Source organism: Parasteatoda tepidariorum, chromosome 12, assembly GCF_982258835.1.
Source record: "Parasteatoda tepidariorum strain Cologne lab strain chromosome 12, Ptep-v5.0, whole genome shotgun sequence".
Taxonomy (NCBI): Eukaryota; Metazoa; Arthropoda; class Arachnida; order Araneae; family Theridiidae; genus Parasteatoda; species Parasteatoda tepidariorum.
In genome coordinates, this window is record NC_141766.1 from 11,280,863 (window position 1) to 11,306,883 (window position 26,021).

Genomic DNA, 26,021 nt, shown 5'->3' on the forward strand with positions numbered 1-26,021 from the left:
AATTCTGGTAAATTACCGTACTGTATTTGCCATACAGTGCAGTAACTTTACCAGAATTTTCGTGGAAAAAAAATCATATTTCTGGCTAATAGAACCTAAATATATGGTATCTAAACCATTATTTTGTTAGTTTTTCTATTCATATAGTAATGGTTTACCAGAAATTTTGTTTTTCTAAATTATAGTTCTTATTATCAAGCATTTAGTAAAAAAAAAAACTGACAAGTAAATTGAACGAAATAAAAGTTTTTACGTCATGCTCTAAGGAATCCTGATTAAGAAAAATTTACCACAAATTCCAAATTTTATCACATATTTTAAAGCCATATTTTATTATTAATTTTACCAAAATAATTTCTAAAATGCTTCGTTAAAAATTGCCAAGCCTTTTGATGTTTCCGTAGAGCCAGAAACACGGTAAATTTTACCATATTCTGATAGTTTTGACCATACTTTTTTTCTTACTGTAAGTCGTGCCTAAATATTGACCTAAATAAAAACGCTTGTTATGTATGGAAAAATTGGTATTAAAATGCATTTAAGAAATAAAGTTTTTCAAAACAGATTTAACTTTAAAATGCATTTTAAATATATTTAAAATCGTCCCTGATTTTTATTTAGTTAAATCAAAACATTTAAATTTAGTAGTCAGTCTAGACAGATATTCTAGAAAACAGTCTTGTCTGAAAACGTCATAATATTTGCTTTAAAACTGAGTTGTAAATCAAGAACAGTTAATACTGATGAGTATTAAACTATTTCTCCATGAATTTGATTTACATTAAAAATGTAAATTTATAATATATTTATCACGCGAGGTCATTAAATCACAGTGCACATTTTTTGAAAATGTATTTATTTCTCATAAATTTTAGCTTTATATTTTTACTCATATTTAATTAGCATAGTAGTAGATATTTTAATTTTTAAAAATTACATGTATTAGCTATTATGCAGATTATTGCTGTTTTCAGCAGCACAAAACATAATTTTTTCTTCAATTTTTTAAATAAGAAAAAAATACCTAGAAAATTCTACAGATAAAACATTAATTTTTCGTAAAAATAAATAAAATTTAAATTAATGAAAAAAATAATATATTCAACATTTTCTTACTTACGGTTCACATAGCAAATACTTAACTGTCTCTGAAGTAGAGAGGACCACGCGAAAGTTTAATGAACTTTGGCATAGTCAACTGTTCCTATACCCTTGAATTTAGATTAAAAGCGAAAAATTTTTGTTATTTAAATTTAAAATAAATTATCGAGAAATGAGAATTATTAAATAACATCTTCTAGAATATTCGTTATTATTGTTTGCTTACGAAAGTTGCTAACATAGTTAAAACATCTGTCATGGTATATCTTCTCTTGAACTGAAAAATAAATTAAAAAAAACAACGAAATATTTTAATTCAAAATCAAAAGCTCTTTAAATTTAAATGCGAACCATTAAACATGAAACACTAGAGCATTTATAGTTCCAAATTATATTTTATTATTGATAATTTTTGAGGTTTAAAGTGATGTTAATCATGCGTAAGCTATAATCGTTCGAGTAAATTTAAGATTTTTTTAAGTATTTTAATATTTAAATTTCATCTCAAAACTTTTAAAAAATTAAAACGCACGATTAAGTCTACTGTTTTCTACTTTCGACTAACTTCTCTGTACTTCTCTCGACTAGTCTGTTACAGTAATGTTAACATACAGTAATTTTTATTAATTTTTTCTCTTACATGATTCAGATAATAATTTCTTAGAATATTTTTAAGAGAACTAGATTCTTACTGTAAATTTTATATTATTAATGCATAAAGATTATTTTAAAAAATAAGCCATTTTTTTCCTTTACTTATTGATTAAACATTGTTAATAAGCAACACATTTACTTGTTCGAAGTAGGTAATAACAATCAAAACTCAAATAAGGTCAAGTAAAACGACTTACATTGAATCTTTTTATTTAAAACAAATTTATTTTGACATCTTCCAGAGTTTGAAAAGTGACTTTATAATCTAAAAAATTACGAAATTTTTAAAACCTGAAAGTACTTTGTCTTGAATGCAATTCACATAACTATTTTTTGCAATATTTGTAAGCGAACCAGCATAAATTTTTCATTATTAATGCATAAATATTATTTTTTTATAAAAAAGCAAGGTTTTTTCTACTACTTATCAATGAAATCTTTTCGAAATCAGATCAACTAAATTAGATCAACTAAAACTGAAGACATTATAACTTTTTCATTAAAATTAAGTTTCTATGACATCTTATAGAGTTTGAAACGCAATTTTATATAAATTTACGAAATTTCAAGACACACCTCTAAAAATAAATTTTAAATCAACTAAAAACCAAAAAAAAAGAAAAAGAAAAAAAAATGCTGAGAAAAAAGTATTTTCAAAACCACCAGAATAAGGCAAATTTTTTTTTGCTCTACGGGAACACCAAAAAGCTCGATAATTTTTAATGGTAATGATTTTGGTAAAATTAGCAATAAAATATGATTTTGTAATGTGTGATAAAATTTGGTAAAATTTAGTAATTTTTTCATGATACCTTAGATTACGGCAAAGAACAATTTATTCGGTCAAGTTTACTTCTCGGTTTTGTATTTTTTTCTAATTGTGTGGTGATAAGTACTATAATTTTGAAAACCAGAATTTCCAGTGAACCGTTACCACAAGAATGGAAAAATTACCAAACGAATAGTTTAAATTCCGTATATTTTGATTTTATTAACCAGAATTATGGATTTTTCTTACTAGAAATATCATTACCATACAGTACGATAATTTTATCAAATTTTTTTCCCTAAGTGTAAAAGTAAATTTAAAGTCAACTCAAAATCAATAATACGAAATTATACTAGTAATCCAGCTTTTTGCGTGCACTCAGACCCAAGTATTTAAGCCAGACAATTTTCTCGACATCCGACAATTACTTAACGAAACTTTAGCTTAAACTTTTATGCATTTCAGTTTTGACAGGCTATTAAGAAAATGGTATTGCTTAGAAAAGCAAAACTGATGCCGTGGCTCATACTGTCGACGAACCTTCTTGGTCAATAGAAACTCCAGGATATGTCTAGGATGGCCGGATTGGAAAGAGATTTGAGGGAAGGGAATAGCTCTGTCTGGGTCATTCGCTTAGACTCAAAATAAAATGCTAGACAGAATAGCCCTCAATTCAGACTAATGTGAATGTTTTCACTTTAGAATATTGATTTTAAGAGAAGTAGTTCAAACTATTGAGTTTTAATAGTTAGGCCAGATGAATAAAGATTTTATCAGAATCAAAAGCAATATACAGTCAAACCCCGCTATAGTGAACACGGCTTATAGTGAACTCCCGGATATAGTGAACGAAATGCTCGGTCCCGTGCCTTGCTATACACGTATAATGCTATTTTTAGTAGATATAGTGAACCAAAAAAGTGAGGAAGTTGGAGGATGTAATGAACTTTTTTCTGTCTTCGACTGATTTCCCTCCCCCCCTTTTTTCTTTGTAATAATTTTGAAATTTCTACTTATACCGATAATATACATATACACAGTATATTATCGATAATAATAATATACATATACCGATTATTAAAACCATCTATAGAAACTACTTTTATGTGCTCGAATGGCAGGTTAGACAGGTTTAAAAAGCGGAATAACAGAAATTCAGGAAAAAATCATCTGAGAGTCGGGAAGTGTTTCCATATCTGATGTTGAGGATTGCTCATCAGCTAAAGATTACTAATTTTTATTTGTACGCAAGACGAAGAGTGATGAAAATAACGCATTTTTTGCTACTACATATTATTTTTCAGTCATTTATATGAATATAATGTAATAAAAGGGAGGAGTTTAGGAACCATTAGTGAAATTGCCTGCGTAACGGATATAGTGAACTCCCGGTTATAGTGAAGCGAAATTTCGGTCCCTTGAGGATTCACTATAGCGGGGTTTGACTGTATAACTTTGCATTATTGTTTTCAAATGCCAAAGTATATGAAGTGTGTTCTCACATGTTTTTAAAATTGTGCAAAAATAGGCTTACAACACTGATTAAAAAAAGTAATTCCAAAACTACCAGAGTATGGAAAAATTTAAGGTGCTTCTGGCTTTATAGGAGTATCAAAAAATTCGGTAATTTTTACGAAGAGCTTTGGTAAAATTAGCAGTAAAATATAGTTTTAAAATATGTGATAAAATTTTTTAAGGTTTGTTAAATTTTTTAATTTTATCATGATAACTTATAGAACGGCATCAAAACTATTTATCTGGTTAAATTTATTGCTCAGTTTACAGTTTTTACTTAATGAGTAGCAATACGAACTATAATTTTGAAAACTAGAATTTCCTGTAACCATTTGCCCTATGAAGGAAAAATTATCTAGTAAATGGTTATCCATATATTTTGGTTTTATTTACCAGGATTTCTTTTTTTAGAAATACCATTACCATACAGTACGGTAACTTTACAAGATTTTTTTTTTCTCCGTGAAATTTTGCACATTCAAACTATTCTGCTGTTCAACGATTTGCTACTTAACAAGTGTTCTTAATTTGCTTTTTCGTTCTCCCAAAAGTAAAAGTAAAAACTAATTCATGGGTCAAATTTAAAATTTTGATTTTTATTCCAGATTTAAAGGATTAGTATTAATCTTAAGCTTTATTTTTTATGCCAAAGTATTTTTGAACGCTCAAACCATTTTGATGTTTAATGAATTGCTTCTTACGTATTTTGTATTTACTATTGCTTCTTACGTATTACGTATTTTGTATTGCATTAAATAATTTACGTATTTTGTTTGTTTTTTTTTATTTGAAAAATATAATTAAAAATTTATAGTCATTTGAATTGAAAATCAAAGGGGAAAACGTTTTATGCACATTAAAAGCTGATTAAGAGAGAAGCGAATTTCAAGAATTACCAGGGAACAAACATTTAATTGAAATGTAAAAATTAAAATACACATGACTGTCACACCATTTCAACGAGGCGAACCGGGTTCGAATCCCAGCGATGGATGGTCGATACGAATCCGCATCCGGCTTGCACCTACTACAGTGCTGACGTGAAATATCCTCAGTGGTAGACGAATCATGAGTCAGAGTCTCTTTGCCGCCAGGTTAACCGTGAGAAATTCTCGTGGTCTTCCTCTCCATGTAACGCAAATTCAGGGTAGTTCCTTCAAAAAGTCCTCTACGGAAGCAAATTTCTCCCAATACTTGACCCAGAAGTTCCCCTGTCTTCTGGATTGGGTTCAAAATTACAAGGCTGCGGAGTTGAACATTAGCAGTCGTAAACCCAAAAATTGGGTCGGCTGTTCAACGACGGTAATAAAATAACATTATAAAATCTATAATAATTTAAAAGCAAAATTTAAAATTTTTGATGTTGAAAATAAAATTAAATTTGAAAATTGGGTTGGACATGAACCGTTTTTTTAACTCAAAATTCCTCCCCAATCAATACTTTCTCGCTAGTATTCCCGTCGTCCTCCTTATTTTACTTTTATTCGTTCTTCTACTGTCTACACGTGGAAAGGAAACGCTTTTCCCCAGCACGATCTATCTTCATTGCATAATAACTCTCGGGGAGAACCGATTTTCCACGTTATTGATCATTCAAAACTTAGTAATCTTCAAGATGCAACTATTCAATAGCCATTTTCGTGAAAAATTGACATATGCCATTCTTCCCCCTTGATCACCAATTATTAAGTTTTATTAGTTATGCCAAATTGAAGGAATTAATATTAGTTTATAGCTTTACTGCATTTATAACTTTATTGCATTCATAACTTTATTGCATTTATAACATTATCTTCTAATGTCAAAGTGTATGAAGCATTCACAAGTTTTTAAGGAGTGTACAAAAGTAAGTTTACAAATTTCGCATACTCCAACTATTTTACTGAAATAATTTGCTATCTAAAAAAAAGATTTGAAAATTAATTACTCGAAGACGTTTCTTAAAATCTTAGATTCGGAATCTAAAAAGTCGTCTTCCTTATTTTAATTGTGCAACATTGTGTATAGTTGTACGGTAGTCTGTAACTAGTGCATAATCGCATTCATACTTTCTGTATGTTTCATCGAAAGTGAGAATGTGAATAAAATGCTTTTCTGCAATTAAAGGACAAAAGCTATAAAAACTGAGCATGCATACGCATATTCTTTGATTAATTTTTGAAAATGGATTCGTAACTTTGCGGTGCATAAATTGTTGTTTATTGTCGTATGTAGTTATTCTGAAGCTGAATATTTGCTTTTATTTTTAATATCTTTATTAATAATTAAAAAACCTAATTATAATATTATTATAATATTATATTATAATATTGAATTATAATATAATATTATAATATAACTAAATATTATTACATTGAAATTACAATATTATTTATTTATTACATACTTACAATGGATAAGTAACAATATGTACTAGTAAGTAAGTTGATTTTGAATTGATCACTTTTGATTTTGAATTGATCACGTTTGATGGTTTTCAACTGAAACGCCATTCCATCTAAAAAAAAAAAGGAAAAAAATCCCAAATTGAGCTCCAGCCTTTCCTTTTTTCTTTTACTGTTGATTAGGTGACAACAGCCTTAACAAAAAAACAAACAAAAAAAAAATATCTGTTTTATGGCACACGCGAATTCCGAAAATGTCAAGTATTTTCTCATTAGTGTAATGAATTAATTTTTTGTTTCTTTGTAGGAAATATGGATATTTTTTTAATTAAATGAAAAAAAAATTATTTAACTATATTTTATGATGAAACTGATTTTACACGAACGCATTTTGAGAAAATGTGCATTTCCTACAAAATAAATTAGTATTTTATTTTAATTAGTATTCTAATTAAAATAAAAATTTAAGATTTCATTATACTAAAAATGTGTTTTATAACTAATTTTGATTACAAATAACATCTTGAGTTTTTTCATTTCATGCAAAATACTTTTGTATTCATGACATTAAAAATGCAATTACTTCTAAATTAACATTTAAATTAGGATCTACATTTAATCTAACTTAATCTGAATTTTAATTAAGATATAATATACACTCAAAAACGAAAATTTAGGGAATTCAATTAATATCAATAAATAAGTGTTCAAAAAATTTCATTATGTTTCGTAGTAGTTCCTTTTCTTCAGCTTCCGTCTAGAGTCAAGGAATAATAATAACCGTATGATTATTGAAATTCTTTATTTCTCAACTAATTCTTAATACATTAAAACATTGAAAAATAAATAAAAAGTATTACAATTTGAAATTTTTTAAGTTTAAATAAATATATTTTCTTTAATCTTGAAACTTAAACAACATTTCCGTCCCATTTTTCAACAGTTGTTTTACAAAAATATTTCCAATTTAATATTTTTTACTGCATATTAAAATCAAGGTTTAAACATATTTCGATTTTTTTTTACGAATGAAAAATTTATTTCATTTTTAAAATAGTTATATTGTACATTGTTTAACGCCAAGTTAAATTAGTTTTCTACTTAAATTAATTTTTCAAAATGCCAAATTTAAATTAATATTTTCTGCATGGAAAAATCATCATTTATTGAGTTTAGTCTACTGATTTTTTGCTAAAAGCTAGACATTAACATTAAAATTATAAACTTTAACTTCGAATTAATGAATTTTAATCAAATTCTTCGAATTTTAATCCTTTCTATACTATACCATGCAAATACAGATAAAATGCGCAAAAAAGATTCTTGTGATAAATACTAAACATGGTTGCATTTTATCTGTTTTTTTTTATCTATCTTTCAAGCATATAATATGTATTCTCAAGTATATAGTATGCTTCAATAGTATATATTTCTTCAAGTTTTTCGTTGTAAAAAAAAAGTGGTTAATTTTTAATTGGCATAATTTAAAATGAATCATGCGACAGATTATTTAATAACATGCGTATTTCTATCATAAACACAATTAAGAAATTTTCAGAATATCTTAATTTAAATTATGTAAGAAAGAATGTGAATCAGGGATTTGTATTAAGAACGTTTCAGTCGAATAAAATTGTGCAAGGAAAAACTGACACAAATAAACTTAACGAAATAGGGATAATCATGGACTTAACAGCTGGTTCTGATCTAAGCATAGGTCTTGGGTTTACCATTTTGAGTGATCGATAAATCTCTTCTTACTGAATTGAGAAAAAAAAGCATGATCAAAATTACCAAAAATACAGTTAAATTTACCTATTCATGTTCTTATGGGAACACCAAAAAAGATAGATAATTTTTACTGAAGTGCTTTAGTTATGAATTTGGTAAAATTAACTACAAATTATGATTTTTTGATTTATAAGATCACAATTATTATGATTTTATAATAATTATGATTTTATAAGCATGGCTTTGTTATGTTCGGTAAATTTTGGTAAATTTGGTAAAATCTGGTAATTTTATCTGCCTCCTAGCATGGCATTAAGAAACCATTTATTCGGTTAAAATTGCTTTTCAGATTTATATATTTTACTAAATGTGTGGTAATAAGAACTTTCCCCCGTTATACTAGAATTTAGAAAACCAGAATTATCGGTAAAACGTTACCATATGTGCGAAACAATTACCAAATGAATGATTCAAATGCTGTGCATTTCGATTTTATTAGCCAGAGTTAGCATTTTCTCTACGAGAAATCTCATTACCGTACAGTACGGTAATTTTACTAGAATTTTTTACTCCGCGTGATGTAACTTTAAGCCATACATTGATAATGAAACCAAAATTATATATTATAAAATAAAATTATTTTCCTGTTTTAGACAATCTCATTAAAGAATGTTTAAAAAAAATTCTTTTTAGCATCTTAAAATTAAAAGTGGAAATTTAATAAAAAAAGAGAGATATTAATATAGGGGCCTTAAAAGCGCTTTGTTACTTCCATTTTTTCTTTTAAATCTTACTATAATAGCAATAAATCATCTTATAGTAATTTAAATCAGATAAAAGAAAACTGAATGAACGAAGATTTCAAATTCTACTACGCTTATAAATTTAATATTGATGCAATATTTAATCAGAATGCGTGAATTTTGTTGAAAATACTTCAAAAAGAAGTGACGATGCAACAATACCGGCACACCGTCCTATATTTTGATCATTAAAAACAAATCGGTACTCAATACGAATTATGTGCTGATGTTCGTGACTTTCCCTGTTTACCTATCTTTTGCGCCAAAGAATCCACTCATCCTATACTTGGCGAAGTTTCTTGGCGAATCTTTGCAGCAACCTTTCTACCACTACTGCCGGAGAACTGAGTTTTTGGTGATCGCACTCGCCGCGATGTCCGAGTGATGATGAGATTGTAGAGTAGAGTACCCATTTATCGCTCTGCAACCAGAGAACCGTTTCAGTGGAACCAGTTTTCGTAGTTTTCTTAACAAAAGCAAGGTCGACGAAATAACGTTTTCCCTTCAAGAAGTAGGCGTGGTAAACCACTCTGAAGAAGAAGAATTATTTATTTATTTTCCTTCTCTCCTTAGCCGGCGGTTCTCATTTCGGTTTTGAGCCCAAGAACCAGAAACACGCGGCAGCCGAAACCGAAACTTATTTCATCAGTGGATCACTGCCTGTATGTGTGACGTTCTGGTAAGTGAATTTGTTACGGTTACTTTTACATTCGCGCGTGCCGCATGGTCAGGACATGAGTGCGCGCAATTTTCATTCACCTGTGACGTTTTGCACGAATGTAAATACGAAACTTTTCCCTCTTTATATGTTTTATTACGTTTCATTATCAATATTAAAAACATAGAACACAGTATTGCAATATATATATATATATATATATATATATATATATATATATATATATATATATATATATATATATATATATATATATATATATATATATTGCAATACTATGTCCAAAAAACTTTTGTTAAAATGTTGAAAGGATATAAAAATATAAATAAACGTTATCATTATTAGAGTAATTAATTATTAGAGCAGTTTTGAAAATATGTAAAACTATTTAAAATGATCATCATAATTGTTTTTGTGTTATTGAAATAAAGATTAGAAGGATTATAATATTTGTAAATAGGTGTAAATGAGTAAAATATTCAGAAAACAAAACTATTTTTCGAAGTCTTTTTTTTTTTTTTTTTTACATATTTTTAGTTATTAGCGTTATTATAGTACATTTTAATCAGTTTTTTAAAATAATTTCCATGCAATGTTTTTTTTAATCCTTCTTCAACGAAATTTTAGTTTCCGTTTTTAAATTTTTATCATCATTCCATTCATGATTTCTTTTGCCACTTTTCATACTTTAATTTTTTTTTTACTTTCATCAGTGCAGTTTATAATTAGTGCTATTTCAAAAGTTTCAACTTTGAATGAATAAGTGAAATGATAAAATGTTTTCTTATCGAACAATTATTGAAAACGAAATAAATTTTACAATAATTATAATCTATGTTACCTAAAAATTAAACAATGAAACAAACAAATTATATAGATTGCGTAATTTTATTTAATTTAGTATTGCGAGCAGTACCAAAAGCAAATTAATGCGCTATTATTTTTCATTCGATTTTCTAAAATCATTTTTACATTTGTATAACTAATATTTCAGCATCACGTTTAAAGTTTTTTTCAAAACTATTAGTAACATAACTGCATGAAACTTATCTATTAATTTAACTCAAGTGATTTTTTGCCAGAATTATTATATTTGCCAAATAATTGCACGTTGCTTATTCAGTAACTTATTTTATTAACATTATTTTGTATGCACTTTTCTTATACTATGTACCAATTTGTATAGTTTGCCTGATAAAAAAAATCAAACAACAAAAGTAATTTCATTTAGTTATTAACTGTTGTAACAGGTATCCTTTAAAATAATCGAAATATTAAATAAATAAATTCTCTGAATAAATATTATTTGCATTATTCAAGCAAATCAAAAAATTTTTTCTTATTTCGTTTGTAATTTGCTTAATAATTTTGAGAAAAATTTAATGTAATTAAAATGAAAGAGAAAACGGATAGCGAGTAAATTATAACCGAAAATTTTAAATCGTATAAAATTGCAAAACTGATGCTTAAGCCTATGATCAACTAAGGCAGAAGGGATATTCATCAAGGAAAATGTATTTTCCCCAAGCTGATTTTAATGTTTATAAGTAAAGAAACATCTTTTTATTGAATTAGGAAAGAACATTTCGCATATTTTATCATTATGTTTTGTATGCATGAAATCGTTTGCTACTTTTTATGAAATGACATACTGATGAAGTATTTTCTAACAGTTATGACATTTTTATGAGATATGTGATCAATAACACCAACTTCCTCTTTTTTTTCCTTTCATATTTATGTTAGATACACTGGTCGTTGGTATTTCCAAGAAATTATATCGTTTACACTCAGCTGTTTTTTTTTACCACGTTGAATAAAATACATTGTGAACAGTTTTTATTTAAATGTTTTGTACCACTGATACAGTTTTGTTTTTATTGATTTACTTACTTTTTTGTGTTTAATAGCTTTATGTTTAGGTTATGCATTTTAACTCTTTTTGAAATGTTATCAATGAAATATAGAATTATTTTTTGCTAATTTATTATTTTCTATTCATTTTTCTTCATAAATTAACTATGCATATAATATTGATGTGCATTAAATTAGAAGAAAACAAAAAATTGTTTTTCCTAATAGAGATGCATTTTTACTATATTCATGTTTATGTTTAATTTTGCAAAAAATTAACAAAATAATATCAAACATGATGCATTTAAGAAATTAATAAACTGCATTGAATTGATTGCATATTTATGCAAACAGTTTGATTATAGAAATTAAACAAATGTGATTTTCATGCCAGTTTTTTAATATCGTTTATATTATCAAAAAACGATTAATATTTATTGTTTCTATTTTAAATTTTTCCGTAGAATTAATTTAATGTAAGTTGTAAGAGGAGACTTTAAAAATTAATTTTGTAGATCCGTATAAGACTTTTTGAATTAAAGACTGTCATAAAAAAATGTTGCATGCTTCGGAGATTTATTAAAAATTTGAAATTCACATTTATAATGTTAGATAGGGAGGGTTTTAAAAAAGACAAATGAACATATCAGAAAAAGCTTAAGTACATCTAAACAGAATCCTAAAAAGGAAAAAAATGGTTTTTGTACTTGCTATTTGATGCACTTTATGCTTTTTATGATGCACTTTAATGTTATTATTTTTTCTATTATTTTCTCTATTCTTCTATTCATTATAGTTTTCTGATGCTAATGACATGATCCAATTATGGATATAAATAATTATTAGAGTTAAGTTATGTTACAGAATGAATATTGGAGTTAAGTTGTGGTTGAGTTGCGTTTCGTCAGATCAACCATGACATTGTGGTGTCAACAATGGGATTCGAACCCCCGTTCAACCAGAATCCCATAGAGACAGAATGGAGTTAGATTATTTTAGAACATTGGAGTTAGGTTATGTTATAAAATGAATATTGGAGTTAGGTTGTGGTTGAGTGGAGTTTTGTCAAATGAACCGAGGTAATGTGGTGTCAACATACCATATTTGCTGAAAATAGTCAATGAACAATTTTTCTCACAGTTAAAAATTTAAATACCATCTTTATTATGGTTATTTGACTGTATAGGTTAAATATGGTAAAATAACAATTAATTAAATTGTTGTTTAACCTTTCCGGAGAAATTCCTAATCCATTCTTCAAAGCATGAATTAAGTTGATGTAAGTAAAGTTAGTTCTCTCTTTGCTAATGAGATGTAAGTCTTTATCAATTCTCATTGTCACTTCTCACTTTTCCTATTCTCACTTTTCCTATGTCATTCTCACTTTTTCCTATGCGAAGTAAGATTTGCGATAAAAAAGACAATCCAATGGTTTTTTTATTTCCCCATTTCAAAACGAGAGGGGGGGGGGGATATCGGAAATAAAAAGCGTACATTTCGCCGGTGTTTTAGTCATATTTCTATTTTCTTTTCCTTTTCTTTTTTCTTCCAAAGCGAACATTAAATTTTAATGCACTGGAAATATTTTTATCAACTTCGGGAAATGAAATAGTGAACTCATTTTGAATTTATTCGGAAATAAGCTTAGCTACAAAAATTCTAGAAGCCTATATAAAACGAAACCTATAAAGAAATTTTTAAGAAGCAATTATTGATTGTAAAATTAATTTTAAAAAATTATTTGAATTCAAAATCTTTAGAAAACAAAAATATCTTCTTTTTGAATTTTATTAAATTCTAAATGGCCAGAAACTGATATCGAAATGTAATGTTATTTTTTTTTTTCATTTAGGCAAAGTTTAATAATAAACTTCCATTAAGGTTGCAGTTGTTTTAATCAACCTAATTAATACTCCGTAAAATATTTTAAACTTTAAATTTAACTTATAAGCTTAAAACTTAATTCTATCTTTTCAATCCTAACAGACTAATTAAAAATGATAGTAGGAAACAACATGCACAAATAAAAACTTATTTAGAAAAATATTGCGAGAAAAAGACACTTTATTGTTTGAAATTGAGATCAATCAAATTGAACAAAGTTATTAAAGGGTATCATTTACAGTAATTTTTGCCACATAGAATGAGTTCCTAGTTATCAAATTCGTTACTAACTTAACTGTAAATTAAAAGCCATTGTTATAATGTATAAATATATTTATCACTATTTTTGACATTTTGTTCAACTGAACTGAAACAACCATTCATAGTAAAACCAGAATTTGTTTTGTTCACGAATTCAAAATTTTCGCAATCTTGTTTTGAATTCAAAGTAATCAAAACAAAAGTAGGATTTACATTCGGTTACACGTTAAAGTAAGTTTTCTGGGTACTTTATTGTTATTTTTCATTCATAATTTGTTTCTCATTTTATGTTTACAATTAATATTCTGAAGTTATTTTTAAATGTTTATCTAAATAAATAAATAAAATAATCCTTAATATTGATTCTATGAAGTGATTTAATTTTCCTGTCAACATTTTAAAATATGATGTAATTTTTTTTTCAAGTCTAGAAATTGGAGAGATTCTTTAAATAACATCATTTAGAGTAACTCCTGCTGCCTAGTTATCAAATTCGTTGCAAACTTAATGACATTACAGACATTATAATGATGTTTAAATATATTTATCATCATTTTTATGGCGTTTCGTTTAAAACTGTTGATCCAACTATAAGTAAATAAACGTTTTTAAGTTTAATCATTAGTAAATGTTAATCCAACAAAATAAATAAAACATTAATATTGATGCTCTAAAATGTTTTAGTTTTCCTGTCAATATTTTAAAATACAATATAATTTTTTTCAGGTCAACAATTCGAATAGATTCTTAGAATAACATCATTTACAGTAACTACTGCTGTATAAAACGAATTCCTAGTTATCAAATTCGTTACAAACTTTTAATGACATTAAAGACATTATAATGATGTTTAAATATATTTATCATCATTTTTATGACGATTCGTTCAACAGTGTTGAACCAACTATAAATAAATATACGTTTTTAAGTTTAATCATTATTAAATGTTAATCCAACAGAATAAATAAAACATTAATATTGATGCTATGAAATGTTTTAGTTTTCTTGTCAATATTTTAAAATATAATAAAAAAAAAATTTCAATTCAACAATTCGGATAGATTCTTAGAATAACATCATTTACAGTTACTACTGCTGTATACAACGAGTTCCTAGTTATCAAATTCGTTACAAGCTTTTAATGACATTAAAGACATTATAAAGATGTTTAAATATATTTATCCTCAACTTTATAACGTTTCGTTCAACAGTATTGAACCAATTATAAATAAATAAGCGTTTTTAAGTTTAATCATTATTAAATTTTAATTCAACAAAATAAAGAAAACATTAATATTGATGCTATGAAATGTTTTAGTTTTCCTGTCAATATTTTAAAATACAATATAATTTTCTTTCAATTCAACAATTCGGATGGATCCTTAGAATAACATCATTTACAGTTACTACTGCTGTATACAACGAGTTCCTAGTTATAAAATTCGTTACAAACTTTTAATGACATTAAAGGCATTATAATCATGTTTAAATATATTTATCCTTAACTTTATAACGTTTCGTTCGACTGTACTAAAACAATTATAAATAAATGAACGTTGCAAATCCAAAGATTTTTTAAAATATCATTTTTATTGTTAAGTGCTTATAATATTTAAATTAGGTTAATTATCAAAGTTAATTTTCTAGATACTTTCTAGTCATTCAAATTTTTTATTACTTTTCTTTAACAATTAATACTCGAAGAGTTTTTATAGCGCTAGACAAATACTTTTAAAAACAAGTTACAAAAATATTTATTGTTATAGAATCTATTGTACGTTTTTATTCCTTCAGAAGGTGGATTATTTTATCCATCCTTTCATACAGCTGTGCAAATAAAGACCGGTCTAGAAACGTTGTAGAGTACAGAAAAGGATAGAAGGAATTTAATGAATGCTAAAAGAACGTTGTTTTAAACAGAAATTATTTATGGTTTTCCTATATAGTACAAGTATATTTAGCGTCGACGTCAAAATCAATATACTTTATATTGTGTTTACGATCAGTTAAGTAGCTCGCGCTGCGTGAAAAAATAGAAATAGAATTATTAGAAGAACTTAGCAATGCTAATTCTAAGATTCGTTCATTTATATCACAAGGTATTCATTGAATTACGTTATGTTACAAATTACAAGTGGGATAGATGAATTGCAATATTGCTATTTTTATCGTTTGTACTCTAAAAAATATTAAAATTTAGGAATAACGAATGACATTTCTCAGTTTTAGAACTTTTATGATTTTTGCAGATACGCTGTAAAAAAATTTGGTGTCTATTTGCCATTTTTTTTTTTTTTTTGGTGTTGAGATTTTTTTGGTGTTGAGATTTGACGTATTTTGTTTATTTTTTCAGTTTTATAGTTTTATTTATTTATTTATTCATTTTTTGTTTGCCTGTTTACTGACAATACAACTTTTTATGCTCCTTAGAATCAATTTATGACTTCATTTCAAAAATATTTTGTTTAAAAAACTAGAAATATTTTCAGTAGTATATTTGAACTAATTCAAACAATTGTTTTTTTGTCAATTTTATATACTTTTCTACACGATAACTACAATTCTGCAATTAAAAGTGTATTTAGTTTACTTCAACAACAAAAATGGTGAAAACTATGCAAAAAATATTTGCAGTGAATTATTTGCCAGTTAAACAATGTTTTTGTCTTTAGAATATAGCTCCTCATTGATTAACCTAAAATATGCCAGATTGTTTTGTTTTGTTTTTTCACTGTAGGAAATTTCTCTGAGAAAGCATCAAAATTGAGTAACAATTTATTTATTTGTTATTTTTCTATATTCAAACAAAACAGTCAAATAGCCATAAACCATGGGAGGTTTTCGTGGTTTTCCTCTCCATGTAACGCAAATGCGGGTTAGTTTCATTAAAATGTCTCCCACGAAAGCAAATTTCTCCCAATATTTGATCCAGGAGTTCCCTTGTCTTCTGGATTGGGTTCAAAATTACAAGGCTACGGTGTCGTAAACCCAAAAATTGCGTCGGTTGTTCAACGACTGTTATAAAATAAAACCTCATAACCGAGAGCTGTGGGGTTTAGGGGAAAGAGCGCTCGTCTCCCAATGAGGTGTACCGGGTTCGAATTCCAGCGATGGGTGGTCGATTCGAATTCCGCACCCGGCTAGTGCCAATCACAGTGCTGACGTGAAATATCCTCAGTGGTAGACGAAAAGTCAAAACCGTAAAGATGAAAAATGTTCTTTACCATAAACATTACGGTTAATCGGACAGCTGTCGGTTATTTTATTGTAATTTCAGAGTGATCATTTTAACAGTATATCACTTTCACTGACTGATGAAAGACCGCAAGTAGTGTGAATTATTTAGCCAAAGCGGATTATATTTCTTCCCTGACAAATAAAGTTAATTAATTTTAGTTCAAATTGGTTTATAATGCTTAGTTAAGCAATATTATCGAGTTACTCGATACTATGATTCAACTTTAACGGAAACATGGTTCACTTTCACATCTTAATTAGGGTTGCAGCTATATATCAATTGAAACATAATATGGTTCAAGGTACTGATAATATGGTTCAACATTGAACTGGTTTTTCTGCGAATGCAATAAACACATCTACGTACCTAACATTTTTATAAACAAAATCCATTGATTTAGTAAAATTCCGTTTGTCTGTTTTCTAATAAATTTATGTTTAATATATTTGTTAATGTGTTTATTTCACTATATTTTCCTTTAAATAAAAATAGCGTTATTTTCTTAAAATTTAAGAGTATGTTGGATTTTATTACTATCAATTTAACTAAACGATATGCAATTACTTCTTAACAACTCAGGTCCTAACTTCAATTTTGCTGTTCTAACAAAAGGTCACATGATTTCTACTGACAAATAGGAGTCGAAACTGTCCTTCCAACTCACAGACACAACGTTATACTTTGTATCGATTTTCATCCAATTATTTTCTCCACAGTTAGCGGAGTTTTATTGCAATGCATATTTTAGTATCTATTTTAGTTAGAATAAATTGACTGAATGTTACTTCATAAGCTTGAAATCTCCAGCAATCATTTTGAGACTTTCATTCTTTACTTCTATTTCTTCCGGCTTGTCTGGATTGGAACAAAAAAGTTTTGGAATAAAATGCAGTTAAATTATAAACGATCGAAAGCTTTTGCAATTTTTAATTTCTCTTTTTTTGAATTAAGAAAAAATATTAATAAACACTATGATGATACTATTTGTAGTATTTAAAAATGATATTTTGAATTGTGATTTAAATTCTGTTCTAAATATCGAAATATATATACGATTCTGCTTCTTAATTTGATTTAAATTTTATCCAAGTTTTTATCCAAGCAGCAAAGAAACTATATTTCCTAATATAATTTAGCATACTCAACTGAGTTGTATCTTAAAGCTTTTCCTAATTAAAGTAACTTCCCATAAAAGGAATCGTCACTCGCTCATATATATATATATATATATATATATATATATATATATATTATTTTAGATTTATTATTAACTGTGCCTAAGCTAAAGTAAATAGAACCACTACAATATATAAGATAAAAAATAACAAAAAATGAAGAAAGATAAATGAGAAAAGTAAAACTTATTACAAAAAATCATTAAAATTTTAAAATATAAGAAAATAGTTAAACAATGAAAAGATATAATCCTGTCATTAGCTTACACGATTATATCCGCAAAATAGTGCTTTCTAATATTATATTTATGCAACCAAAGCAAAATATGTCAATATAATAGTGTGAAGAGCATAAAAAAATAATAAACCGATTCGAAAGTAAAATATATCATCAAAAAAATCCACTGAAATTCAAGAAAAATTCAAAATAAAACATAAATAAGAACATATAAAGCAAGGAGCGAGAGCAGACTGTATTTGCTGACATCTTGAAGTATATATATATATATATATATATATATATATATATATATATATATATATATCATACCTCATGAATGATTTTGATTTTAGTTTGTCGTATTTATATCTCTGAACACCTGTTCAAATTATTCTCTCTAACATAATGCGTGTCTTCCGTAGTATGATGTTCAAAACTGTGCTCTAAATTTTTTTTCTTCTTTTTTTTTCTTTTTTTTTTTAATAACAGGCTAAACTATATTTTTGCCCCTTTTTTGCATCCAATATATAAACCACTAAAAAACAGTTGTACAAGCAATAGCTACGTAATTATTAGATTAAAGTTCCGTATTTTGAATTTTCTTCAAAGAAGTCAACTTGCCTAATTTCCTAAAAAAGTGCAAATAAATAAATAAATAAATAAAAAGATATTATAATTAATCATGGTCAAGGAGATATAGAGTTACGTGATTCGTATTACCCATTGTTAAAGTTATGTAAACTTAATGCTAGAGTCGTCTAGTATGAGTGTGTTCTTTTATTTGTATATGAGATTAGTAAAGCAAACTACTTTTCCAATTTCACCCCTTAGCATTCCTGAAATGATAAGCAATGTTAATCATCTGAATTCAGTCTATGGAACATATTCTATTTGAAGTAATGATGATAAACTTTGCAAACAAACCAAAACGTAGTTTAATCTTGAACGTGGATTAAAAAAATTTACAGCAGAAAAATATTTTTTAAAGCACATTCTTTGAATTAAAGGGCAAAATTAAAGGATCACCAGTTGCCACCGGACGTCTAAATATAATAAATGGCGATTAAAAAATTGTCTTCCTATCGCCATTCCATCACCTCTGTCTCCGTCGAAAATGGTTGGTATTTGGTATTTTTTTGGTATTTTTTCGAAAATGGTATTTTTTTTTATTATTATTTTTAATAAATATGAAATTATTATTAATATTTTTTAACATTCAGAAAATTATTTTAATTTTTTATTTTTTAATATTCAGAAAATTTTGAGAAATACTTCGTCAGATATGTCTTTACATTACTACACCGTTAGAATTTTATATCTAAAATCATGCTAAAATAACCGACAGCAGTCTGTCCATGCAATTAACCGTAAAGTTTACGGTAAAAGAACTTTTTTTCACCTTTACGGTTTTGAAACCGTTTACAACTAGTATGGTTAAATAACCATGAATACAAAATGATGCAGTTTTTTAACCATTTACAACTAATATAGTTTCAAAACGGACAAAAAAGAAATTTAACTGGATATTGGAGCTAAGCTTTTCGTTAGGTAATAGGCATTGGTTATCAAGACGAAATATTGTGGTGCTAACGTTGAGACTTGAACCCCCGTTCTGTCGGGCCTAAGATAGACAGATTAGCCCTCTCGGCTATAACGAACAAACCCAGCTACAAGGACTTAACTGGCTTCAGTAGGTGGGCCTAGTTGCTACGATAAAATTCTGTTTGTTTAACAGTATTAGATGAAAGCAGTTAATCAATGGTTTTTTCTCATAGTTAATACTCTTAATACCATCTTATTTATTGGTTATTTGACGGTTTTGTTTAAATATAGGAAAATAACAATTAAAAAAATTGTTATTTAACTATTTTTTCTCGAGAAATTTCTAATAGTGTAATATCTATAATCTTTTTACTCGTGTAAAACTTTCAATTTTAAGAAACGTCTTCACATATTTTAAAAAGTGGTCATTGTTTAAAATGCTTCAATTGGCCAGTATCAAAATTTCCTAATTTGGCCCCTACTTTGTAAATGAAGTAGTGTTTTGAGTGATCATCTTGGTTATCCCAAACCCAATTTAGATTTGCTTCAAAACTAATTTTAAGCAATTAAAAATCACTCAAATACATTAAAGATTAAGAGTAATTTTTTAAAAATATGCTTCGAGAAAATAATTTTTTTTTAATGTTTTACTTACACTGTTCCAGAAGTTACAGAATAAAGTCCCGGCACTTTGGGTGCATCATCCGTAAGATCTTTTTTAAGATCCATTTTTCCACCTTAAAATCCATTTTTACGGTAAGATATAATTAAGTCCTTTTTACAATAAGATTTATGTAATTAGTACTTGGCAAGATTGGTGATTAATTAGTATATGATTCAGTGATTTTACTGTAATTATTTCTGTATAAATTACGGTATTTTTGTTGGATTTTACTGTAAAAAGTACCAGCACCCTGAGTGCCGGTACTTTTGACCGGGATTTTTACAGTGCATATGTTTTTTTCTTAAAACAAATTATAATCCTTCTAATTTTTATTTCAATGATTCAAACAGAATTTTTATCTTTATAAATAATGTGAGTAGTTTCACATGTTTGTAAAACCTGGCTATAAAGATTGCAACTGCTTACTTATAGTTTTATATCATTTCAACAATTTAAACAGAAGTTTTTTTTAATTATTATAATGCAGGTCATATATATACATAATATTTACTTTATGATTATCTCTGAAGCACAACTTTTTGACAATAGTTAAAACCAAAATAGAAGTTAAATTTATTATTGTAAAGTTATACTGGTAAATATCTTTTTCTTTTTTATATGGATAGACATTTTTCTTAATTTTCATTACTAGCAACTTTTGTTCAATTACATTAATTGAATTTTTTAATTTGAAAGCGAATAAATATCTTTTTAACAACTATTATTAATTATTATATCAATTTAACAAACACTAAGCTTAAAATTCAAAAAAATTCATAAAATTCAAAATTTATCATAGGCATAACAAATTATTTTTCAATACAATTTAAAGTTAGATTTAATTTGTCATAAGAAATTTGATTAATACATATTGCGTTTAAAAGTTTATTATATTTTTAATAAATTCTTACTTTAATTTCTGGTAAATTTTCCTCACATTTTATGACTTCGAAATTAATATTTCATAAATATTTAAATTCATAGCATATAAACTGTATTGATGTTGCTCCGTTGTACGCAATATTATGTTCAAATATTTTTTGCAGAAGGGTATCAATATTTAAATAAATTTTAATCCCATAATCATATTTAAATTCCTAACATTTAATCTTTATTTACGTTTCTCCGTTGTACGCCAAATTTGGTTTCAAGTAATTTATGCGGAGAGGTATCAGCATTTGTTTTCTTTGAAAAAAGGTGGTGCTACTCTACGCATGAAGTCTCAACGAGTTTTGATAATTCTCATTGTCTCCTGATTATTTTCTCACTAATGAATTCGTGATTACTGTTTACTTTACATGTCATTACTCTTTGAAGTCATGTACAAAGAAAAAAAAAAGATTTTCGGGTAATAAGAAAAAGAGATATCTCTTTTATTTTAAGAAACTTTCCCGAAACTTTTGACAATTCGTATTAATTGATTCTAAATTTTTTACACAGCTACATGAAATACTTCCTATTGTTCCAAAAAATTTAGATTAATTTTGGCAAAACATTTTAAAGTCAATTTTGCCTAATTAGCAAAGTTCGAGGGAGATTTTTGCTATAAGCAAAAGGGCATTAATAATTTTTAAAGTGAAATGCCACAATGAATGTCTAAAAAAAAGTGGAAAAAATTGTTTAAACTATATGCTAGGAAATAAAAGTGTGTGTGTGTTATCTTTTTAAAAAAAAAAAAACGTTTTTTTTTTCACTGTAGCAATCATTTCATCGTTACTTCATTTGTAAAAAATTCTATAAATAACGTTCTTTTATAATAATTTTTTCCTTAAAGCGCAATTAGTTAAACCAACATCGATTTAACACTGAGAAAAAAGTATGATCTGAACTATTAGAATATGGTCAAATTTACAGTTTTTTTTAATCTGTAGGAACACAAAAAAACACGGTAATTTTTACCGAAGCACTTTGGTAACAATTTCAATAAAATTAACAGTAAAATTAACAGTTTCATAATATGCGTTAAAATTTGGTAAATGTGGTAAAATTCGGTAATTTTATCAAGATACCTTAGAGTATGGAGCAAAAACTTTTAACTCGTTTAAATTTGCATTTCATTGTATTTTTTACTGAATAAGGGGTAATAAGAACTATAATTTTGAAAACCGCAATTTTCAACAAATCGTTTTATCATGGAGTCTTTGAGCAATCATTTTTTCGGTTAAATTTATTTATTAGTTTTGTATATATACTACTAACTAAATGGATGATAATAAGAACTATAATTTTGAAAACAATAATTTCCGCTTCACCGTTGCCATGCGAACGGAAAAATTGCCAAGTGGATGGTTTCAATACTGTATATTTTAGTTTTATTAATCAGAATTATGGTTTTCTTTTACCAGAAATATTATATTGCCATCCAGTACTGTAAATTTACGGAAATATATTTCTCCGTGCAGGAATTTTCTGTAAATGATCTCGCTTTAAGCAATACTAGTTTTAGACATTTTCTAAATTTTAATTCTTTTTATATTATAAATATAATAAAAAGCATTTCAATTACAAAAATTCTCAACATGGGGGGATGCATAAAAGATATGTTTTATTTCGGAGTTTCAGAGCCTGTAGAATCTTTATTATAAAATAATTTTATAATTATAAGGAAAACTATATTATTATGTCATTGTTCTATCAGAATATAGCACTGTGATCTTTATCTCTGCAATTTAAGTCTATTATACATTTACCCACTTTACAAAATAAGTTTCATTTACAAAAACAAAACTATTTCGTACTCAAATCATCCCAAACACCCGCATGCCCCGAGTATTTTATTATAAAAACAAAAGTCATTACCTTCTTACAAATCATTATCTTTTTTTGCTATATTAACCTGATATTATCGCCCTATTGCATAAACCTGACAAACTTCTGAAAATTATCGCTTCCGTTTATATTAGTTATACGTTAAATTAAAATGACATAAGCAATAATTGAGGTCCTTAACCTATGGGGTTGCGTAAGCTAGTAAAAAAATATGCTGTAAAACTTGGAATCAGCGATTTTATCTTATCTTCTTAGTTGAAAATAATGTCTCCAAGCAGAAAATGAAATTCTAGTAAAAAAAAAAAAAATGACATGTTATATATTTAATAAAGTGTCGTTAGTATCACCAGTACCTGATCAATGCCTTAACAAACAGAAAGTACTTTAGAGAGATGTAATTATCTTGTTGTGCAATTTTTTCTCAAACTATAATTAAGGATCATTATTAATGATAATGAGTGGGTTACTTGGCTAGAAGTTAGAGAAAGTCGCTCCACGTGTGTAACATACTGATTTTTATGATGTTGTTTGTTACTGTTTGAAAATAAGGTTCAGACTGGAAAAAAATTGTATAAATTTTTAAAGTATCAATTGAGACTTCAAATATCATTATTAAGGTCATTATACTTTGTGGAATTTATTTCACTTTTATTTTTTGTAGGCTACTCACAACACCTACCAAAAATCTTGTTACACTTACGGCGAAGTATAAATTCTTTAACTGGTATGTGGCAGGAACTAAATTTTAGCCTTAGGCATTACATGAAAAATACCTTTAAAGTATAATCGTAGAAAAATACAAATTAATCATTCTTCAAGTAGGTTGCGTTAATTATTTAATATCCTGAACTTCAAATTTTTTAAACAAGTAAAATATTAAGTGTTGTATTTATCAATAAAAAGACTAACACTGAAAAGCGTTCAAGAATTATAGTAATTTAAATGCTTATCTTATGAAGCTGTACAATTATCAGAAAAATGGGTTCAACGAACCGTAATATAAGTACTCTGAATCATAATGTCTTGCTATTTTTATGCAACCTTAAACAAAAGATATAATTTTCTACCATAGCCCGCTGTTGGCCAAGGAGTCAGACAAGTTATGGTTAAAACTACCTAAATCACTGTAAAATTTTAATAATACGAAAACTGTAATAACTCTAACTGTATGTACGAACTACAACGTCTAACAGATTCCGTAAAAATCAGCTTTGAAAGTACAAAAAAATTTTTTAAATTTCCAATGCCCACCTGAGTAAACATTTCGTCAATTCAGACAGTCACAGAGCAGATTTGTTGGACACTCTTTCAGTGGCACCATATTAGCAACGTTTCTCCCACAGTAAGGACAGATAGTACGGAGAACGAAAGAGTATTCATGCCTTACCCAGGATTCGAACCCAGAGCCTTTCTGATGCAAGGTCAGTTCCCTGACACCTACACAGTCCGATCGGCACGGTCCAACATAGAACACACAGTGAAAAAAACTCTGTAAAAATTACCGTATTGTATGGTAAGGACATTTCTGAAGAAAAAAAAAACATAATTCTGGTAGTAAAAACCATAATTTACGGTTGTTAAAACTACTCATTTGGTAATTTTTGCGCTCATATGATAATGGTTTACCGGAAATTCTGGTTTTCAAAACTTATAGTTCATATTACCACACATTTAGTAAAAATACAAAACTGTAAAGTAAATTTAACCGAATAAATGGTTTTTAGGCCATGCTTTTAGGTATCATGCTAAAATTATCAAATTTTATCACATATCATAAAACCATATTTTATTGTTAATTTTTGCAAAACCATTACCAAATCTCTTCGGTAAAAATCACAAACCTTTTTGATGTTCCGATAATTCTAGAAACATTGTAGATTTTACTGCTTTCTGGTAGTTATGACCATACTTTTATCCTCTGTGAAGGTATCTCTATTTTTATCTTTTATCGAATAGTTTGACAAAATCATCTCAGTTCACAGCACACGGGTTTTGATTATTTAAAACACGAGTTTTAGAGTTTTAGTTAGTATTTCAGTTAGTTTAGTCATTCTGAAATTCTGCAAAAATATACTTCATTCTAAAAAGTTTAGTTCAGTTTAGTTCAAAATTATAAATTTTGCGCATTTGAGATTGACTGTTTAACGTCACTGGAGGGATGAAATAACAAAGAATTTTCTTCTTTTAAGTACCTCAAAGATAAAGAAACCTTGTAGGGAGCTTTCTATAGAAAAATTGTTTTTTATAAGTTCATTTTTATTATTATTACCACAAGTTGTTGGTCTTTTTTAGAAAGAAGCGTTCTACTTAACGTAAAGCTTTTCTTTATATAATTGCCAGCTGACTTTAAAACTCCGGTAAGCTTTTTCAAGATTTAGCTTATGAAGATGGAGTAATGCCAGAAAGAAAAAAAGATGTCATGCCCATTCAATAGCAACTTGGCTAGTTTACACTGATGGCGTTACAACTCATACATCGTCTCGCTCATAAATCTTTAAATTATATTTTATTCTTGTGATTTGCAGTTTGCTAGAGGCTGCTTATTCACTATCAACTGTATAGGCTATATTAATGTTATTATAACTGATTTGTACACGGAGAAAAAATTACAGTACTGCGTGGTAATAACATTTCTAATTAAAAAAATAAAAAAATAACATACTTCCAGATAATGAAACCAAAATATATGGTATTGAATTTTTCTGTTCATTTGGTAACAGTGTACCGGAAATTCCTGTTTTCAGAATTGTGGTTTTTATTACCACAGATTTAGTCGAG

The 26,021-nt window shown here is 27.2% G+C and overlaps 1 protein-coding gene across 1 annotated transcript in view; it reads left to right on the forward strand.

The window, feature by feature from the left end:
* Nucleotides 1–9,286: 9,286 nt before the first annotated feature.
* Nucleotides 9,287–26,021, forward strand: part of LOC107443800 (solute carrier organic anion transporter family member 74D) — a 160,478-nt gene continuing 143,743 nt past the window's right edge. The window contains exon 1 of the mRNA XM_087156017.1: nt 9,287–9,636. The gene's annotated coding sequence lies outside the window, so the exon portion shown is untranslated. The remainder of the gene's footprint in view (nt 9,637–26,021) is intronic.